The sequence below is a fragment of the Herpailurus yagouaroundi genome, unplaced genomic scaffold (genome assembly GCF_014898765.1).
Source record: "Herpailurus yagouaroundi ecotype Mexico unplaced genomic scaffold, PumYag 139, whole genome shotgun sequence".
Taxonomy (NCBI): domain Eukaryota; kingdom Metazoa; phylum Chordata; class Mammalia; order Carnivora; family Felidae; genus Herpailurus; species Herpailurus yagouaroundi.
The window spans coordinates 48,871,743-48,891,901 of NW_024412394.1; the positions used below are offsets into that span (position 1 = coordinate 48,871,743).

Below are 20,159 nucleotides of genomic sequence, written 5' to 3' on the forward strand. Positions count from 1 at the left end.
CAAATAAACACATGAAAAGATGTTCAGTCTTCTGGCCAGAACCACCATCTTTTGGTCTTCCAAAATGACCAACCCAAAGAGAAAAAGGAGAGACACCCACTATATATTCTCTAGGCCTTAGAAAACATGGATTTGTTCCTTTGGCCACATACATGCAAATCTACAAGTAAGGTGACGTGGTAGACATCAAGGCAATGGGCACTATTCAAAAAGGAATGTCCCACAAATGTTCCTATGGCAAAACTGGAAGTCTGCAGTGTTACCCAGCATGCTGTTGGCATTGTTGTAAACAAACGGGTTAAAGGCAACATTCTTGCCAAGAGAATTAATGTCTGTATTGAGCACTCTAAGAGTCCTTAGAGCTTCCTGAAAAAGTGAAAGAAAATGATCAGAAAAAGAAGGAAGCCCAAGAGAAAGATGATTGGATAAACTGGAGCATCCACCTGCTCCCCCAGGGAGGCACACTTTGTGAGAAGTGGAGCCTGAGCTGCTGGAATCCATTCCCTATGAATTCATGGCTTAATGAGTATTAAAAAAATTAAAAATAATGATAAAAAAAACCCTCCAGACTGTAAAAGATGTCCAATACCACTAGCCATTAAGGAAATGCAAATTATTGGGACAACAATGAGATACAACTCCATACCATCAAAATGGCCAAAAAAAAAAAAAAAAAAAAAAGAACAGCAAATGCTGGCAAGAATGTGGAAAAACTGGGTCTCTCATACATTGGCGATGGGAATGTAAAATGATATAGCTACTCTGGAAAACAGTTTGGTAGTTTCTTATAAAAGTAAACATGCAACTACTATACAACCCAGCAAATGCCTTTCTGGACACTTATCCCAGAGAAATGAAAACGTTTATATGAAAACCTGTACATGATTGTTCATGGCAGCTTTATTCACAATATCCAAAACATCTAAACAACCCAGATGCCTTTCAAAAGATGAACGGTTAAACAAGCTATGGTACATCCATACCATGGAATACTATTCAGCAATACAAGGAATGAACTGTTGAAACATGCCAACAACTTGGATGCCTCTCTAGGGCATTACACTGGAAAAAAAAAAAAAACAGTCTTAACAGGTCACGTTCCATATGATTCTATTCATATAACATTCTTGAAAGATAAAATTGTAAAGATGGAAAACAGATTAGTGGCTGCCAGGGGTTAGGCTGGTATGGGGAAAAAGGAAGGTCTGGAGTGTGAGTACAATTCATTGTGGTGATGGAATAGTTCTTTATCCTGATTGTGATGGTGGTTAAAAGAAGCTGCACATGAGATAGAATTGCACATACATTGTACCAATGTCAATTTCCTGGTTTGATATTGTGCTATAGTTATGTAAAATGTAACCGTTGGGGAAAACTGGGTGAAGGATACAAAGGACTTCTCTATACTATTTTGCAACTTCTCGTGAATCTGTAATTATCTCAAAAAAAAATTAATGTTTATTTCTTTATCTTGAGAGGGGAAGAGGGGCAGAGAGAGGAAGAGAGAGAATCCCAAGCAGTCTCTGGTTGTCAGCACAGAGCCCGACATGGGACTTGATCCCATGAGTGGTGAGATTATGACCTGAGCCGAAATCAAGAGTTGGACACTTTACCCACTGAGACACCCAGACATTCCTCAAAATATTTTTTTTTAAAGATATAAGGATTAGAAAGGAAGAAATAAAATATCCTTATTTATAGGTACATAGAAAATGAAATAATCTATAAATTACTCACATTAATAACAGAATTTAGCAATCTTTTTGGGTATAAGTTTAGTAAACAAAGATATTTGCATTCTCTTGACAACAAAAAGGGTAGAAAATGTACTTTTTAAGAGATACACTTGCAATGGTAAAAAAAAAAGATAATAAATCTCAGAAAATGGAAAGTTCTGAAACTTTTGAAGTCACTAAAGTTCTAAGCAAATAGACACACATGTCACACATGTTCATAGATAGGAAGACTCAACAGTGTAAAGATGTTAATTCTCTCGAAATTACAGTAGCAGCAAACAATTTATTTCTTGTTCCCATTATGTGAGGACTGCAGACCACCTGTAGCCACTCTGGGCTCTGTGTGATTCCATATATTTTCTCATAGCGAGACCCCAGCTAAAGAGGCAGCCACTCTTTGTGGCATGATATTCTCCTGGCATAGGGCAAAAACTCAAGGTGAGAGAAGCAGGGGAGAAGAATCACTAAAGCCCACGACATATTTAAAGCTTCTGCTCCAACATGGTGTTGGTCAAAGCAAGTCACACAAGCCCCAAACCAGCGGGGCAGAGGAGTCTGTGTCACTATAGGAAAGTATGGCAAATATAGGAACAGAACAAATAATTGTGAATAAAAATTGCCACCCAACACATAGGTTCACTGTGATTTCAAATCAAGATCACAAAGTTTTCATGGAGGGGTGGGTGACTGTCTGGTTCAATAGAGCATGTGACTCTTGATCTTTAGGTTGTTGAGTTCATGCCCCATGTTTGGTGGAGAGTTTACTTAAGTTTAAAAATTTAGGGGCACCTGGGTGGCTCAGTTGGTTAAATGTCCAACTTCAGTTCAGGTCATGATGTTGCGATTTGTGGGTTTGAGTCCCACATTGGGCTCTGTGCTGACAGCTTGGAGCCTGGAGCCTGCTTCAGATTCTGTATCTCCCTCTTTCTCTGACCCTGCCCCACTCACAGTCTCTCCCTTTCTCTCTCAAAATTAAAATTAAATAAATAAATAAATAAATAAATAAATAAATTTAAAATAAATTAAAAAAATTAAAAAACAAGAAACAAAATTTTCATGGAGCCAGAGAGACAATCGTAAAATGCCTGTGGAAGAGAAAAGAGCTAAGAACACTTGAGATTCTTTATGAAATCAAGATTTAACAAAAAACCCACAGATTTTCAGGCAGTGTGGTACTAAGTACAGGAATAGGCAAATGGAACAAAATAGAGAACCTGAAACAGACCCAATCATACATGGAAACTCATAAGATCTCTTTGGCACAGCAAATGAGAGGAGAAATGAATTTCAGATGGAATATGGACTTAAACACGAAAGGCAAAACTTTACAACTTTTAGAAGAAAATATGGGAGAATATTTGTACACCTCACGGTCAGGAAGGATTTCACAAAACACCTGAAACAGAGCCAAAGATATGACCAGTTAACAAAAGAGAAAATAAGAATAGTTAATAAATATTAAAGATGCCCAATTATACTGGTAATTGGGGAAATACAAATCATCATAATAAGTAATAATTTCACAAGCACACACACAAACCAAAAACAAGCTCTGGCAAAGATGTAGAGGAAGCAGAACTTTAATACATTGTTGATGGGAATGAAAATTGGTACAAACTGGTTTAGAAAACAGTCTGGCATTACTTAGTAAATCTGAACACACATATACCTTAAGTCCCCAAAATTCCACTCCTACATAAAGATCCTGAAAACTCTTTTTTTTTTTTAATTTTTTTTTCAACGTTTTTATTTATTTATGGGACAGACAGAGACAGAGCATGAACGGGGGAGGGGCAGAGAGAGAGGGAGACACAGAATCGGAAACAGGCTCCAGGCTCCGAGCCATCAGCCCAGAGCCTGACGCGGGGCTCGAACTCACGGACCGCGAGATCGTGACCTGGCTGAAGTCGGACGCTTAACCGACTGCGCCACCCAGGCGCCCCAAGATCCTGAAAACTCTTAAATGCATGCGTCAGGAGAAATATTTAAGAGTGTTCATAGCAACACTGTTTGCAACAGCAAAAACTGGAGCCTACCCAATGTCCAAAAGTAGACTGGATAAATAAATTGTGGGATCTTCTTACAGTGAAACACTATATAGCAGAGAAATTGAATAGCTGAATCTCAGAAACAGAATGCTGAGTGGAAAAACCAAGTTGCATAGGAAGAGTGTGGAATGATTCCATTGACAAAAAGTTCAAAAATTAGCAAAACTGTACAATGTAGTGATTAGGGATATATATATATTTGTGATAAGAGAATTATTAATACACATACAAGTTTTGTTTTGGTTGTCAGATGATCCTTTATTGAAATATTTTCCTCTGCAGTTCTTAAGCAGCTGTGGGCATTCCACTATGCCACTATTTATGTCATCTATGATGTTGTGAGGATGGTGGCCAGCAACATTGCAGTCCACAGACTGGGCAGTCCCCAGGATCTCTTTAATGGTTCCAGAGAGTTCTCTGGCTGAAGATTGGTGCTGCATCTGTAGGGCAATGTTGACAATCTCATCAAAAGTGATATTTCCACTGTGCTTAATGTTTTTCTGCTTCTTTCTGTCTCTTGGTGGTTCCTTGAGGGCTCTGATCATCAGGGCAGAGGCAGAAGGTATTACTTCAATCTGGGCCTATCTGTTCTGAATGTTCAGTTTCTCTGTAATCCTTAGACCCTTCCAATTACAGGTTGCCTTGTGAAGTCATCACCAACTCTCTGGAGACAGATCAGCCCAGGGGGTCAATTTTGGGGGCCAGGGCCAATATGGTACGGACTTCCCTAAGGGTGCACCTCAGGTATATGACTTTGACCTTCTTGCGGTTGAATTTAGGTGGCCTGGTGGAGGTGGCTGGTGGCAGAGGAACCTGGATTCAGGATGATTGAGGAGAGTTGCACCTTCACCTGCTCTGAGGGGAAAGCCATAAAAGCTAACACAAAATTTAGCATGCTGGTTTCCTTTGGAGGAGAAGAAGGATATGATTGTGGTGAGGCACATTGAAGGCTCCTTGGGTAGAAGCCTTAGCAAGGTCAGTTTCAGGGAATGAGTGGCAGGGATAGAAGCTGGAATGGTGGACTGAAGGATGAATTGAAGCTAATGACATGAAAAATAGCTAGTGCAGTCAACTCATTAAAGAAATGTTGCTAGAAATCAGAGCAGATTATATTCTCAGGAAGCAGGGAAAATTATCATTGGCAGAACAGACTTCTTTCTCACGAGGCAGAAGGAGAAAGTAGTGAGGCGGATACATGAGGCTGGCTTTGATTAAGCTGAATTGAGGTATAAGAATGGAACTGTAGGCTGGGAGCCTTCCTCATTTGGAGGGAGGTTTAGAGTGTCTTTTCATTAGTTTCCCAAAGACTGTGTGCCCACTTGGAGACGAGCAAACAAGATCTCCAGGCAGCTCACCCACCTTCTGCTTTGGTTCTCATGAGGCCCCTCTGTCAGGAATTCCCACTAATCAAGGTCTGGGAACAATTACAGGCCAGTTGGCTTCCAGCAGCATTCACATGTCTTATAGGCCCGCTTGGGCTTTCTGTTCCTTTCAGCAGAATTAATGCCTGATTGGTCTGACTGCCCACAAATGTAACTTAAAACTCCATCTTGACTTTATGGTAATATTAGAAAAGCTTCCCAGAGGAATGCAACATTGTATCTCTGGAAGTTCATTCAAGGGAGTAGCTACTAGGAAAACTCTTTAATCTGGAAATGTATAAGAAAGAAATGATCGGTTTGGAAGGTCATGCATACATATCTTGACTTTGGGGGTCACCTGTAAGTCACTGGTGATTCCCTGGAGAGAAATCCAGAGCTACTGATGGGCAGGGAAGGGAAACGTGTTCTTCTAACAGCTCTAGATGCAGAGTGACAGGGATGGGGAACAAATCTGAAGAGGGTCAAATGACAGAAGAGGTTTCACACCCTGCCAAGAAAAATTGCAGCTATGGCTATAGGGTGTGGAAGTTCTGAAATTGTAGAGGAAAATCAAGCACTTCCCTGGTGTGAGTTGGAGCTGGTTGGATTTCTTCTACCTAATGCTCCCTGAAAGAGACAGGGAGACAGACATCTCATGAAAAAGGCAGAGATGATCATATTTTTTTACTTCTGGAAACCAGGCCTTTTTCAAAGCAGATAAGAAAAATCCGGTTCAAAATAAGCTTGTCCCAAACCTCGGGTAAGACGGAGACGCCATTCTAGGTTTCCACCTCCCCCTCCAGCTGTGTTTGGACAGCAGTTACCTGTTGTCTTCAAAAGGTTGAATAAGGTTCCATTCATTGACACATTCATGCAACAATACTTTATTGAATGCTCACTTTGTTCAGGGAACTCTTCTAGGTACTGAAGAAGTAACTGAAAACCAGACAAAACCTGACCAAGTTAATGGTGTATAGAGTGTGATTTGAATATAGGAGTCAGGAATGCGCAATGCTTTTGTCAGTGTCATATGGGATGGATGGTTTTGACAAGCTACTGACAGATAAGCTGTTTGGAATAAGGGCTTCCTTTCCCTTTTCCAGCTCTCTCATGAATCTGCATCATTCATCATTGTTGAGCTTCCGCTGAGCCCTTCCAGTTAAGTGAACTATGAATATACTGAAATATCCGTTTGGCCACGGGGTGAGGCATGGTTTTCTCCTCCCTAACTCCCTAATTCTCCTCTCCCTCCAATAAACCTCCTGGAGACCAGTGCCCGGACAAGATCACCCCGCTGCAGCCCCCCTTCCTTCCACTCTTTGGAAGGAGGCCTCCCCGGGGGGCAAGGAAGGGACAGCGGCCCGAGCTGGGAGGGGCCTGCAGCCCAGGGCCAGCCCCAGGGCCTTAGGGGCCCCACCTCCCCGCGGTCCCCGCCGTGCCGGGAGCAGGCCGCTGCGGGGCGCTGCGGCCCCAGGTTAGGAGCCGAGGGCGGGGCGGGGCCAGGGCCGTGCGGGCTGCGGGCGCGGCGGGCTCGGCCACAGGTTACCTGCGGGAGCGGGGAGCGCAGCCTGGCGAGCGGGCGGCTGGAGGCGCGGCGCTGCGCGGCGCCGAGGCCCAGGGGCCGCCGGAGCCTGCGAGAACGCGTCCCCGTCGTCTCGCCTCGCCCCCCACCCTGTCGCCGGCCGCGGTCCCTGCGGCGCGGACGTCCGGCGCGCGCGAGAAAGGTATGGTGCGACCTCGCTCGGTTCTTTGGAGACCCCTTCATCTGAGGGCCGGCGCCCCCCACTCCCGGAGAACCTCCGAGCCGGGGAGGACGGTGTTGGAGGTGGGGGCGCTGCTCCCCCCCCCCCCCCCCCTTGTCGGCGTCTGCCTGGGGAAGAGACCCAGAGGGAGCGCGTTGCCCCCTCTCCTGCGGCCTCCGGAAAGCCCGGACGGGAGGAGGTCTTCCTAGGACGCCTCCCTTACCGCTTAGCTTCACTCGCCTCCCCAGAGTAGAGAACTTTGGGTGGGGGCGGAGAACTTTGTCGTCTTTGCTTGTCCCCCTCCTCTTTCTCCAGTGAGCTCAGAGTTTGAAGAAAGTGGTGGTAGGGGGGTGGGGGTCACCGGCTTTTCTCCCGGATGCGGTGGCTGGCGGTCTGCGGGCGAAAAGGAGGGTCTCCTTTGGTCGCCTTACGCTCTCCGGGGTCCCCGGGCCTGCGGGCCGGCCTCGGAGGTACCGGGTTCGGCTCGTTCGCGCCAGCAGCCTCCCCCCCCCCCCCCCGCCCCATCCCGCCCCATCCCGCCCCATCCCCTTACCCCTTTGTGGACTGCAAGAGGCACAGACCCGGGAGAATGGGAGCGAGATCCGCTCTGGCCGGAATTGAGCCCTGTGAAGAGTTAGCAGGTGGCATCTCCCAGGGCCGGGGCGGAGGAAGCGAGCACGTTGGTTTGAGTTCGGACACCAGTTTGTCTTGGGGATTTAAGTGTAGTGCTTCCGGTATTTTGGGGAGCGGGAGGGGAAGTGTGGAGCATTATCTGTGACCTGAGAGGGGCTTGAATTTCATAAAGCTGGTCAAGAATGTTTTCCCGGCAGCACAGTGAGATGATTCAAGTAGTGTTGAGATCTGCTTTGGGGTTATGACACTGTGTTGATTACACCACTTGTTAAGTTTGTGACTGGAAGACCCATTTCTTTCTACTTTTTCTCTTTCTTTCTTTTGGAAAACCCATTTCTTTTTACCTTTTTCCTTCCTTCCTTCCTTCCTTCCTTCCTTCCTTCCTTCCTTCCTTCCTTCTCCCTCCCTTTTTCTTTTTTTCTCTTAAGGCTTGTCAAATGAATCAGTGGGAGTGGAGAAGGAACAAAGACATCTGTAACAGGCTGTGATCAATTCATTGTAAACATCACTGCGCTTGGACCAGCCTGGGAAACCTGCTTTGTGAAACTTAGTTTTTAAAACTGTAAACTTGGTGTATTATACATAACTGGCTATGTTTCATAAATGAAATGATGCCAGTAAAATGCTTGGCATAGTGCTCTTCAATGTTAGGGATCCTTTTTGTGAACCTGTTGGATGATGATATCCATTCGTGTTTATAGTAATGCCTATCAGGCCAAAGTAAGTGGAAAGAACTTGGCAATGAAGACAAATACACCTGGGTCCACGGCAGTGCCACAAGTGTATCTCTGAGGTGATATTTCCTATTCCTAAAATAGCAATGGCAATCTTTTGTTCTTGCATATAGCAGGTGCAGCCATACATGTTTAACTTCCTTTTGCCATCCCTAGTAGGGGATGGCATTTGCATATTGGCAAATGAATAATTTTTTTTAAAATTAGGGATATAAATTAAAATTGGAAGAGTTTTCTGTCCTCTAGGTCATAAGTGGGGAGGGGAGAGCTGGACAGGGTAAAGAAGAATAAGAGACCATAAAACAACTAGCTGCACGTTGTTGGACAGCGTAAATCAAGGGTGATAAAGATGGGGCACCTAGCCAGCTCAGTCAGTGGAGCATGTGACTCTTGATTTCAGGGTTGTGAGTTCCATCCCTACGCTGGGTAAAGATTACTTGAATGAAAACTTTAAATATATATTTTTAAATGTTTATTTATATTTGAGAGAGAGAGAGCATATAAGAGCAGGGGAGGGGCAGAGAGAGAGGGGGACAGAGGATCTGAAGTGAGCTCTGTGCTGATAGCAGAGAGCTGGATGCGGGGCTTGAACTCACCAACCGTGAGATCATGACCGGGTGGAAGTCAGATGCTTAAACGCCTGAGCCACCCAGGCATCCCTAAATATTAAAAAAAGAGAGAAATGCTCACCTGTTAACTCCTTGTTTTTACCAAAAATGTACCTTAACTTCCCACTTCAACCTGTCAGCCTCTCCAGAGCCCTCCCACTAAGCATTTATTCCAAGTAAAGGCTGATGGCTAAGTGATCCAGCTCAACTTAGAGACAAGGCATACTTTCAACTCTGGAGGTCCTCCCACATAGAATTTCTGGTGCGCCTTACCCTCACTGTAAAATATACCTGCACAAAATATCAAACTATGCTTTAAATTTAAAGAATAAGAATAGCACCCACAGACCCCAAAGTACTCATCACTCAGCTGAAGAAATAGAGCATCCCCGAACCTTGGAGTCCTCCACCCCTACCCCCACCACACTCTAGTACCCCTCCCATGGCATTCCACCTCTCCTCCCTGCAAGGAACCATTAGTCGGGATTTTGTGTTAATTTTTTCCTATCTTTGCACACATCATACGCTATGTAAAAAGCTCTGTGAAAGGGAAGTTTCCAAACAAGCATTTCCACAATAACCTGGAGCATTCTTATTGAACTTAAAAGCAGGATATTGACAGGAGGATGCAAACCACAAAAAAGGTGACAATCTCAAAGTACTGGGATGGGGCAGTCTGTCTTTCAAGGTTTTCCTCAGGTTTTCTTGGCACAGCCTCCATGGGCGTGTTCTGTCTGTGCAGGGGAGGCCCTGTCTCTTCCAACATAGCCTAGAGGCTATAATTTTTAAAAGCTTTGCTTGAGTCGCTAAGAATTAGAAAAATAGTAATTTGTGTGCATGTGTTTTAGAAGTTTTTTTTTTTTTTTAAATACAAATTATCCCAGGAAACATTTTGTGAGATTTGAAGGATTAAACTGACTGAGAGCAACCTTTAAAAATGGTTTTAACCCAAATTCTCCCTTTCCTGGTTATTATGCTTGTGTTATGGACTTTGTCTTAAGTTATTTTCTCGGGGTCACACAACTCTGTGTCAGCTCAGAGAATCTTACACAATTCTTCACTTCTTGGTTAAGGCAAAAGATTCCTAAACTTGGTTCCCTTAGTATCTTAGTAATTTTTTCACAGTGCCCCTCGTTGTAAGTAGTTAGTCATAGTTATGTTCAAGCAACGTAGTAAGTATTTATGTCATAACAACATAGAAGCTATTTTTTTTTTTAAGTTTATTTAATTTGAGAGTGAGAGAGAGCAGGAGAGGGGCAGAGAGAGCAGGAGAGAGAGAGAATCACAGACTCCACACTGCCAGTCCAGAGCCCCATGTGCACTCGAACTCATGAACCATGAGTGAGATCATGACCTGAGCTGAAAACCAGAGTCAGAACTTAAACTACTGAGCCACCTAGATGCCTCCATAGAAGGTATTTTTAAAAAATAATACAAATAAACTGAGAAAAATTATTGATTGGTTTTTTATGTTTATTTTTTGTTTTTGAGAGAAAGAGAGAGAGAGAGAGAGCATGTGTTAGAGCAGGGGAGGTGCAGAGAGAGAGACAGGGGACAGAGGGCCCAAAGCGGGGTCCGTGCTGATAGTGGAGGGCCCGATGCAAGGCTTGAACCCACGAACCGTGAGATCATGACCTGAGCCAAAGTCACATGGCCAACCAACTGAGCCCCCCAGGTACCCCTAGAAAAAATCTTGTTCTATCATTCTTAAATAACCCCAGTTACAAGCAGGATGTGTGTGCCTGTACTAATTCTTAAATCTTGGGATCAGATTGGATATCACCACTCTCATTTCCTGTTCCACATAAATTTTTCTGCAGCACTCACTTTTTATCACAGCATCCACTGAAAACACAGGTTTTGCAAAGATGTGTATGATGTCATTGATAGGAATATAACGTGATCTAACGTTGAAACTTTGAATTCTGGTTTATAGGTTCTGCAGTGTCCAATATGTTGAATATACCAGGTTTCCCTTGAAACTTTCAAATATCCTAAATTGCCCTTGTGAATTTGCTACAGTATCCAGAGTGTCTTGGTGCTCAGTTTGGGAATTGATGGCCTGGGGTAAAATCCTCTTCTGGGAGAGAGCAGTTATTAAAGGAGAGGTCCATTTGAAGTAGCCCCAGGTTAAGTTTCTATGTGGAGTGGGCTAAATCTTGAATTCTCATCTACATAAAATGGAATGTCTAAAGCCTGCCCCATTGGGTTGTTGAGAGGATTAAACTAGATAATGTACAGAGAAGCATCTCTAAAGGACCTGGAATACAATAGTCTCAAGAAATGGTAGCTGTTTTATGATTGTTTAATAGTACTCAATAGTCCAGTAATTGGTAAATATATCATAGCCCCTATTTAAGAACAGCCAGTGCTTGAAATCTCAATGCTAGCAAATAAATTATGAACTAGTTGGTTCACAACATAAAGTGACTTACCATTTTCAAACAGCAAACTCTGGTGTCCCATTGTGGTACATTTTGACTCTGCACACCATCTTTGAAATACTCATTTTAAATGCTTATTTGCCAACATGTGCCCAGGTTTGAGGAGGAGGTCATAACTGATTGGAGGGAGAAGGCCTGAGCTCGGACAAGTTGACTTTTTATTTCAGGAGTAAGGGACTTTGTCTTGGTTTGTAGGGGCCCAGGGCAGGCTGCCCCCAAATGTGCCAATTTGGCATAAAGATTATTATTAGAGTTAGGAGAGTTGTTTGAGTGTCTACCTCTGGATTTCAGCTCAAGTCATGATCCCAGGGCTGTGGGACTGAGCCCTGTGTCAGGCTTCATGCTCAAGGTGGAGCCTCCTTGAGATTCTCTCTCTCTCTCTCTCTCTCTCTCTCTCTCTCTCTCTCTCTCCCTCTGCCCCTCTCCCTAACTCTCTCTCTCTCTCTAAAGTAAATAAAATGAAAAAAGAACCCCCCCCATTATTTAGAGTTAAAAGTAATAGAAACCCAGTAGATATAGGAAAGGCACTCTGCCTCCCCATAACTGCCTAAATTTACATTGGAAAGGAGAACGTGTAACAGGAAGAAAGTGTTATCAGAGGCCCCTTTTACTAAGGAACTCATCTACATAATAAAACATTTTTGTTTTTTTCCAAACATCTTCTTTCACCTTCTTGTTAATGAATTTTCTCCACTTTGTGTCCTCAAGCCCCTGCCTTTTCCCTTAGCTCCTCTATAAGCTTCATGTTGCCTCCTTATCTTTGGAATCTCACGTCTGTGTGGATTCTCCATTGGTACGCCTATTAAATTTGATTTTCTCCTGTTAATCTGTCTCATGTCAATTTGATTCTAAGTGCAGCTAGAAAGACCATAGGGCAGAGGAAGGTCTTTCTCCCCTAAAGGTTACAGACCTGAACATGTTTCATGTAGGGTTTAATTTTTGCACATACTTACAGCACAGAGAGGCAGACAGTCTTTTCAGATGAAATAGTTTTATTAAACTGATTAACATTACATGATAATTCCTATCAATAAGTGGTATTTACTAATCCTCCAAGAAAGGATGACCTGAATAAAGAGGTCCAGATGCCTGTGTGGCTCCGCCAGTTGAGCGTCCCGCTTTTGATTTCAGCTCAGGTTATGATCCCAGGGTTGTGGAATCGAGACCCACGTCAGGCTCTGCACTGAGCGTGGAGTCTGCTTAAGATTCTCTCCCTCTCCCTCTCTCTCTCTCTCTCTCTCTCTCCTCCCCCCTCTCTCTTGAACATGTTCTTTCTCTCTCAAATTAAAAAAAAAAAGATTTAAAAAAAGATGTCATAGATGGCTGTCATGATGTCTTTTAGGAAACACAGACCTTTACTCCCTTGTCCTATTCATTTTCCAGACCCCAACCCTAAGCTAGAACTTGGTGATACTTTGACAGTTTGTGACAATACATTCAATAGTGATATTTCCCTAGTATAGTTGTTGATTTTTATTATTGCTTTCTTTGGTCATTTATCATTAGGGAGTTTGTACAGAACCATAGGTGATGATGATGCTTCCAAGTTGACTTAAATATTACTGGATACAATTTTATTTGTGTTTGTTCCTAGTTTTAGTTGTTGTTGTTTTTTTTTTTTTCTTTTCTAAAGTAGGCTCTATACCCAACATGGGGCTTGAACTCAGGACCCCGAGATCAAGAGTTGCATGCTCTACCAACTGAGCCAGCCAGGCGTCTCTGGTTCCTAATGTTGAGAGTTTTAAATTTCTTTGTAAAATTTGGGGACATATGTGTGTGGGAGAAACTATTTTGATTCTTCTTAACTAATTGTTCTCTTTTTTTCATTTAATGCCCATGTAATAAATTGTCAACATTATTTTCATTTAACATTGAATTTCTCTTTAAAAAAATAAATAAGAATTTCAAATCTTTCCCTGCATTAGACTGGTTATATTTAATATTCAAAATCTTAAGATTTCAGGGTACAAAGTAGAAAACTACATTATAGATAATAAAACGTTGGTTAGAATGGTTTTTCCTTTTGTTATCTGTTACTCTTTTACTTAAAATTGAGGGGTGCCTGGTGGCTCATTGTGCAGAGCATGTGACCCTCTAAAAACTTTGTCTATCTATCTATCTATATATTTAGAGCTTAAGTGGGGGAGAAGAATAAAGGGAGTGGGAGTGATACAGAGAGAATCTTAAGTAGGCTTTACAACATGGGGCGCAACCTGAGCTTTAACCAACTGTGCGATCTAAGCATCCTGAGCATGTGACTCTTGATCTTAGTTAGGGTTGTGAGTTCAAGCCCCACATTTGGTGTAGAGATTACTTTAAAAAAATTAAGGGCGCCTGGGTGACTCAATCAGTTGAGTGTCCGACTTCGGCTCAGGTTATGATCTCAGGGTCTGTCGGTTTGAGTCCCGTGTCAGGTTCTGTGCTGACAGCTCAGAGCCTGGAACTGCTTTGGATTCTGTGTCTCCCTCTCTCTCTGCCTCAAAAATATGTCTCTCTTTCTCAAAAATAGGCATTTAAAAAAATTAAAACTGAAAGTCAGAAAGTTTGAGCATCTATTTAACTATTAGAATTCGATGTACTAGGTACAAAGTACTTTGGGAAATACTTGACTCAGTATTTTCATGAAAAACTAGGAAAGGGCAAACAAAGATTAAAACATTGTATTTAAATTTGGGAGCTTATTGGTAGCTGTATGGACTTAATTCTTGTATCACTGATTTGTTCTTGGTATAAGAATGGAGATTATGGGAAATATTTCTACCTGTGATGGTAAAAAACGTCCTTTAAAAAAAGTGAATTTAATGAACCCATCAGTAAATAATAACCAATAATGGAGAATTAGCCCGAAGTAAACTTATCTTAATAGCTAAACAGGGGGGCGCCTGGGTGGCGCAGTCGGTTAAGCGTCCGACTTCAGCCAGGTCACGATCTCGCGGTCCGTGAGTTTGAGCCCCGCATCAGGCTCTGGGCTGATGGCTCAGAGCCTGGAGCCTGTTTCCGATTCTGTGTCTCCCTCTCTCTCTGCTCCTCCCCCCGTTCATGCTCTGTCTCTCTCTGTCCCAAAAATAAATAAACGTTGAAAAAAAAATTAAAAAAAAAAAAGCTAAACAGGAATGAGCAAGGACTTTTTTTTTTAATATCACAGTTTTTAAAATGTTTATTTTTGAGAGAGAGAGAGAGAGAGAGAGAGAGAGAGAGAGCAAGCAGGGGAAGGGCAGAGGGAGAGGGAGAGGGAGACAGAATCTGAAGCAGGCTCCAGCAGCATAAAGCCCAATTGGAGGGCTCGAACCCATGGACTGTGAGATCATGACCTGAGCTGAAGTCTGGCACTCAACCAGCTGAGCCACCCTGGCGCCCTTGTCTTTGTTTTTATAAAGGACATATGCTTGAATAAATTTTTTTAAGATGAATAGATACAATAGACTAGAATAAAGTTGATTTTTCTTACATATATTAAGTGGATGAAAGATGAGTATAGAACTTAGTTCTCTTGTGGAGTATAGAACTTAGTTCTCTTGTGGTGGTGACATTTGCCACATAGGCTTTAGGAATCTTCTCTCGTATCTGGCTGGGTTGGGTGAGGCAGTGGGAGATGGTGGACCAAATCCTGGGGGCTTGGGGAAGATGAAAGGACATTGATGGACATCAAGACACTTGGTATAATTCTGGCCACCAGCTCACTGTGGAGCTCTAGACACTCTGAATTTCTTAGAGCCTCAATTTTTTCTTCCTTAAATAAGGGGACTAGACCAAAATATTTCTTTTAAAAATGCATAGTTCAGGGGTGCCTGGGTGGCTCAGTTGGTTAAGCATCCGACTCTTGATTTTGGCTCAGGTCATGGTGTCATGATTTGTGGGTTGAGCCCTGCTTTGGGGCTCTCCACTGACAGTGTGGAGCCTTCTTGGAATTCTCTCTCTCCCTCTCTACCCCTCCCCTGCTCTCTCGTTTTCTCTCTCTCTCTCAAAAATAAATAAACTTCTTTTTTTGAGTTGCATTGTGAATATTTATTTAATTTTAAAAGAAACTGTTCAGCCTTTTCCCAAAATGATTGTACTATAGTTCATTTCACTTGGCAATACCTGAGTGTTCCCATTGTTGTAGGTCCTCATCACCTTTTTAGTACTGTCAGGTTTTTATTGTGGTTTTATCTGTAATAGGTATGTAATGATATGTTATTTTAGTTTTTTTCTTAATTTTTATTTATTTTTAAAATTTATATCCAAGTTAGTTATCATATAGTGCAACAGTGATTTCAGGAGTAGATTCCTTAATGCCCCTTACCCATTTAGCCCATTCCTCCCTTCCACAACCCCTCCTGTAACCCTCAGTGTGTTCTCCATATTTATGAGTCTCTTCTGTTTTATCCCCCTCCCTGTTTTTATATTATTTTTGTTTCCCTTCCCTTATGTTCATCTGTTTTATATCTTAAAGTCATCGTATGAGTTAAGTCATATGATTTTTGTCTTTCTCTGACTGACTAATCTCACTTAGCATAATACCTTCTAGTTCTATCCACGTAGTTGCAAATGGCAAGATTTCATTCTTTTTGATTGCCGAGCAATACTCCATTTTGTGTGTGTGTGTGTGTGTGTGTGTGTGTGTGTGTGTGTGTGTACACACCACATCTTCTTTATCCATTCATCCATCGATGGACATTTGGGCTCTTTCCATACTTTGGCTATTGTTGATAGTGCCGCTGTAAACATTGGGGTTCATTTGCCCCTTTGAAACAGCACACCTGTATCCCTTGGATAAATACCTAGTAGTGCAATTGCTGGGTTGTAGGGTAGTTCTATTTTTAGTGTTTTGAGGAACCTCCGTACTGTTTTCCAGAGTGGCTGCACCAGCTTGCATTCCCACCAACAATGTAAAAGAGATCCTCTTTCCCCACATCCTCGCCAACATCTGTTGTTGCCTGAGTTGTTAAATGTTAGCCATTCAGATAGGTGTGAGGTGGTATCTCACTGTGGTTTTGATTTGCATTTCCCTGATGATGAGTGATGTTGAGCATTTTTTCATGTGTCTGTTGGCCATCTGGATGTCTTCTTTGGAGAAGTGTCTATTCATGTCTTTGCCCATTTCTTCACTGGATTATTTGTTTTTTGCGTGTTCAGTTTGGTAAGTTCCTTATAGATTTGGGATACTAACCCTTTATCTGCTATGTCATTTGCAAATATCTTCTCCCATTCTGTCGGTTGCCTTTGAGTTTTGCTGATTGTTTCCTTGCTGTGCAGAAGCTTTCTATTTTGATGAGGTCCTAATACTTATTTTTGCTTTTGTTTCCCTTGCCTTCGGAGACGTGTTGAGTAAGAAGTTCCTGTGGCCAAGGTCAAGGAGGTTTTTGCCTGCTTTCTCCTCGAGGATTTTGATGGCTTCCTGTCTTAGATTGAAGTCTTTCATCCATTTTGAGTTTATTTTTGTGTATGGTGTAAAAAAGTGGTCCAGGTTCATTCTTCTGCATGTTGCTGTCCAGTTTTCCCAGCACCACTTGCTGAGGAGACTGTCTTTATTCCATTGGATATTCTTTCCTGCTTTGTCAAAGATTAGTTGGCCAACGTTTGTGGGTCCATTTCTGGGTTCTCTATTCTGTTCCATTGATCTGAGTGTCTGTTTTTGTGCTAGTACCATACTGTCTTGATGATTACAGCCTTGTAATACAGCTTGAAGTCTGAAAAATAAACTTAAAAAATTTTTTTAATGCAGTTTTTTGAAATTATACATATTCAAAGTGGCACCATTTTGTTTCCCCATAATTCTAGTGATAGGTGTCTTCAGGTCTACCTGATGATTTGTGGAACAAAAGGAACCAATGAGGTTGTTAACTTGATGTAACTCTTGATGTAACTGTGTCTCTTTCACAAAAATAAACATTAAAAAAATATTTATAAAAAAATTATTCAGTTTCTTTTTTTCTGCATTTTATTGTGCCTCTAGTAAAGTCCCATGGGAATCTGATATACAAGGAAATTTCTTCTTGATAGTGACTTTTAGAAGTATTGGGGATTTCCCCCCTGCATCTTTATGGGAACTGTAAAGACTCCTTGTGATGAACACATATTACATTTAATCAGAAAAATAGATAAGTCAGGTAAAAAACTTTAAAAATTACACAATAAAATCCAATATTAATCAAATTAGTATTAAAAAAATACTTTGTTCCCATAGTGGGACTGTTTGGATGTTTTAGTAACTAAAATATGTGTTTAATAAGAAGTGAAATTGTGATGACATGGTTAACCTATTTTATCATGCTTATATGCTAGTGATTTTTTTTTTTAATTTTTTTTTTCAACGTTTATTTATTTTTGGGACAGAGAGAGACAGAGCATGAACGGGGGAGGGGCAGAGAGAGAGGGAGACACAGAATCGGAAACAGGCTCCAGGCTCTGAGCCATCAGCCCAGAGCCCGACGCGGGGCTCGAACTCATGGACCGCGAGATCGTGACCTGGCTGAAGTCGGACGCTTAACCGACTGCGCCACCCAGGCGCCCCGCTAGTGATTTTTTTAAGAATCTTTTTTTTTAATTAGAAAAATTTTTTTAATGTTTATTTATTTTTGAGAGAGAGACAGAGTGCAAGCAGGGGAGGGGCAGAGAGAGAGGGAGACACAGAATCTGAAGCAGGCTCCAGGCTCTGAGCTGTCAGCACGGAGCCCACATCAGGGCTCGAACCCATGAACTCAAGATCATGATCAGAGCCAAAGTCAGCTGCTTAACCGACCGAGCCACCCAGAAGCCCGTGATTTTTTTTTCTTTTTTTAGGGTAAGTTCTGTGTCCAAGGTGGGCCTTGAAGTCACAACCCTGAGACAAAAAGTTGTATGTTCTTCTGACTGAGCCAGCCAGCCCCACCCCCCAATTGTGACAGTGATTTGAATTTATTATTAAGGTTAAAAAATAAACCAAACTATGAGCAATCAACTTGGAAAATTTCAGTTCAGGTTTTTCACAAAACGAAATTATTATTTCCTTTTCTCTGGCAGGGAGAACATGTCTTTTGCCAGTTTTAAAACTTATTTTTTAGCTAGAAAATGCTGAATTAACTATATATCCCAGCATGAAATTCTGAATTCAACCCAACTTAGGTAGAATGCTGAGATGCATTGCATTTTATATTTTATTTATATTTTAGTTGTAGTTATATTTTCTATTATTCCATAGTTGGTATAAAATATGCAAGTACTGGACAGCAGGTTTCCTAGTGGGTATTTATGGATGCATTTGAGTTTCCTAGATATCTGCTGTGTTTAGAGCCACCAATAGTTAAGAGCCATGGACTTCACTGCTGATCTTACTGAGTTTGATGCCTGGCTTGCCATCTATTGGTTGTAAAAATTTTGACAATTTACTTAGCCTCTTTATGGCTCAGTTTCTTCAACTATAAAATGAGGATTTGAAATAGTTTCAAACCTTTATGGTGGTGGTGGTCACATGAATCTACATATGTGATAAAATTCATGGAACTACACACACACACACCCACAGAGAGTGCATGGAAAAAGTGAAATTCAAATAAGGTCTAAAGTTTCATTAATAGAATTATACCAATCCAGTTACCCTGTTTTGATAATTGTATTGTGTATGTAAGATCATCATTGGTGGGTAGGTAGGGTACACAGGAACTCTGTAATTTTTTTTATTGTGGTAAAATATACATAATATAAAATTTACCACTTTAATAATTTTCGAAGAGTAACCTCTACCCCCAACATGGGGCTTGAACTCACAACCCCGAGATCAAGAGTCACATGCTTTACCAACTGAGCCAGCCAGGCAGCCCATCCGTTTTCATAATTTTTAAGTATGCTGTTCAGTGACATTAATTACAGTCATGATGTTGTACAACCATCACCACTATTAATTTCCAGAACTTTTTCATCATCCCAATCTGAAACTCTGGATACATTAGACAATAATTCTTCATTCTCCTTCTCCCTGCCATATCCCAGACCCTGGTAACCTCTGTTCTACTTTCTGTCTCTATGAATTTCATTACCCTAGATAACTTATATTATAAGTGCAGTCATACAATATTTTTCCTTTTTTGGTTGGCTTATTTCACCTTTCTTAATATCTTTGAGGTTTGTGTATTATTTTTGCAACTTTTATATGAGGCCAATATTATATCAAAATAAAGTTTACAAAAAAAAAATTCCATTGATGGTATCCCACTGCTGGACTGTACCAAGGCACTGAGGTTAGGGACAGTGCGAGATTGCCAGAAAAGCTGAGGAGTGACATTGCCTTTCTTTTCTTTCTCCTCCCATCCCTAGTCATAGGGAAAAAGGATGTAAGTAATAGCAGTGTTTCTCTTGTATAGCAAAGTGTATATTATTTACTAGTGAGTTCTTTTTTTTTTTTTTAAGTTTATTTTGAGAGAGAGAGAGAGAGAGAGAGAGAGAGATTGATTGATTGATTCTGGGAGGGGCAGAGAGAGAGAGAGAATTCCAAGCAGGCTCCACAACCCCAGGGCAGAGCCTGACATGGGGCTTGAACTAATGAACTGTGAGATCATGACCTGAGCCTAAATCAAGACTCAGACACTCAACTGACTGAGCCCCCCAGGGGGCCCTATTAGTGAGTTCTTATACCAACCTGAGGGGCAGCTATTAAACCTGCCTTAAAAATAGGAATCCTTAACCTGGAAGTTCATCCATGGGCTACAGATGCCCTGAGCTCCCTGAATTTATGTATAAATATATAAATAAATGGTCATATGTATATTTGAGTAGAAAGAAGTTCCAGGGTTTCATCAAGATTCTCAAATGGTTCTCTAATCCCCAAATGGTTAATATGCAGTACAAGAAAATATTGTTTACAGAGAGATGCCTACCCGATAATAGGCTCTTTCACTT

General features: G+C 41.7%; 1 protein-coding gene and 1 pseudogene across 2 annotated transcripts in view; one reads left to right on the plus strand and one right to left on the minus strand.

The window, feature by feature from the left end:
- Positions 1–3,121: 3,121 nt before the first annotated feature.
- LOC121030064 (uncharacterized) lies at positions 3,122–6,910 on the minus strand (annotated as a pseudogene).
- ANKRD6 (ankyrin repeat domain 6) overlaps positions 6,742–20,159 on the plus strand; it is a 216,411-nt gene continuing 202,993 nt past the window's right edge. For both annotated transcript variants that reach the window (XM_040474163.1, XM_040474162.1), the window contains exon 1: positions 6,742–6,869. The gene's annotated coding sequence lies outside the window, so the exon portion shown is untranslated. The remainder of the gene's footprint in view (positions 6,870–20,159) is intronic.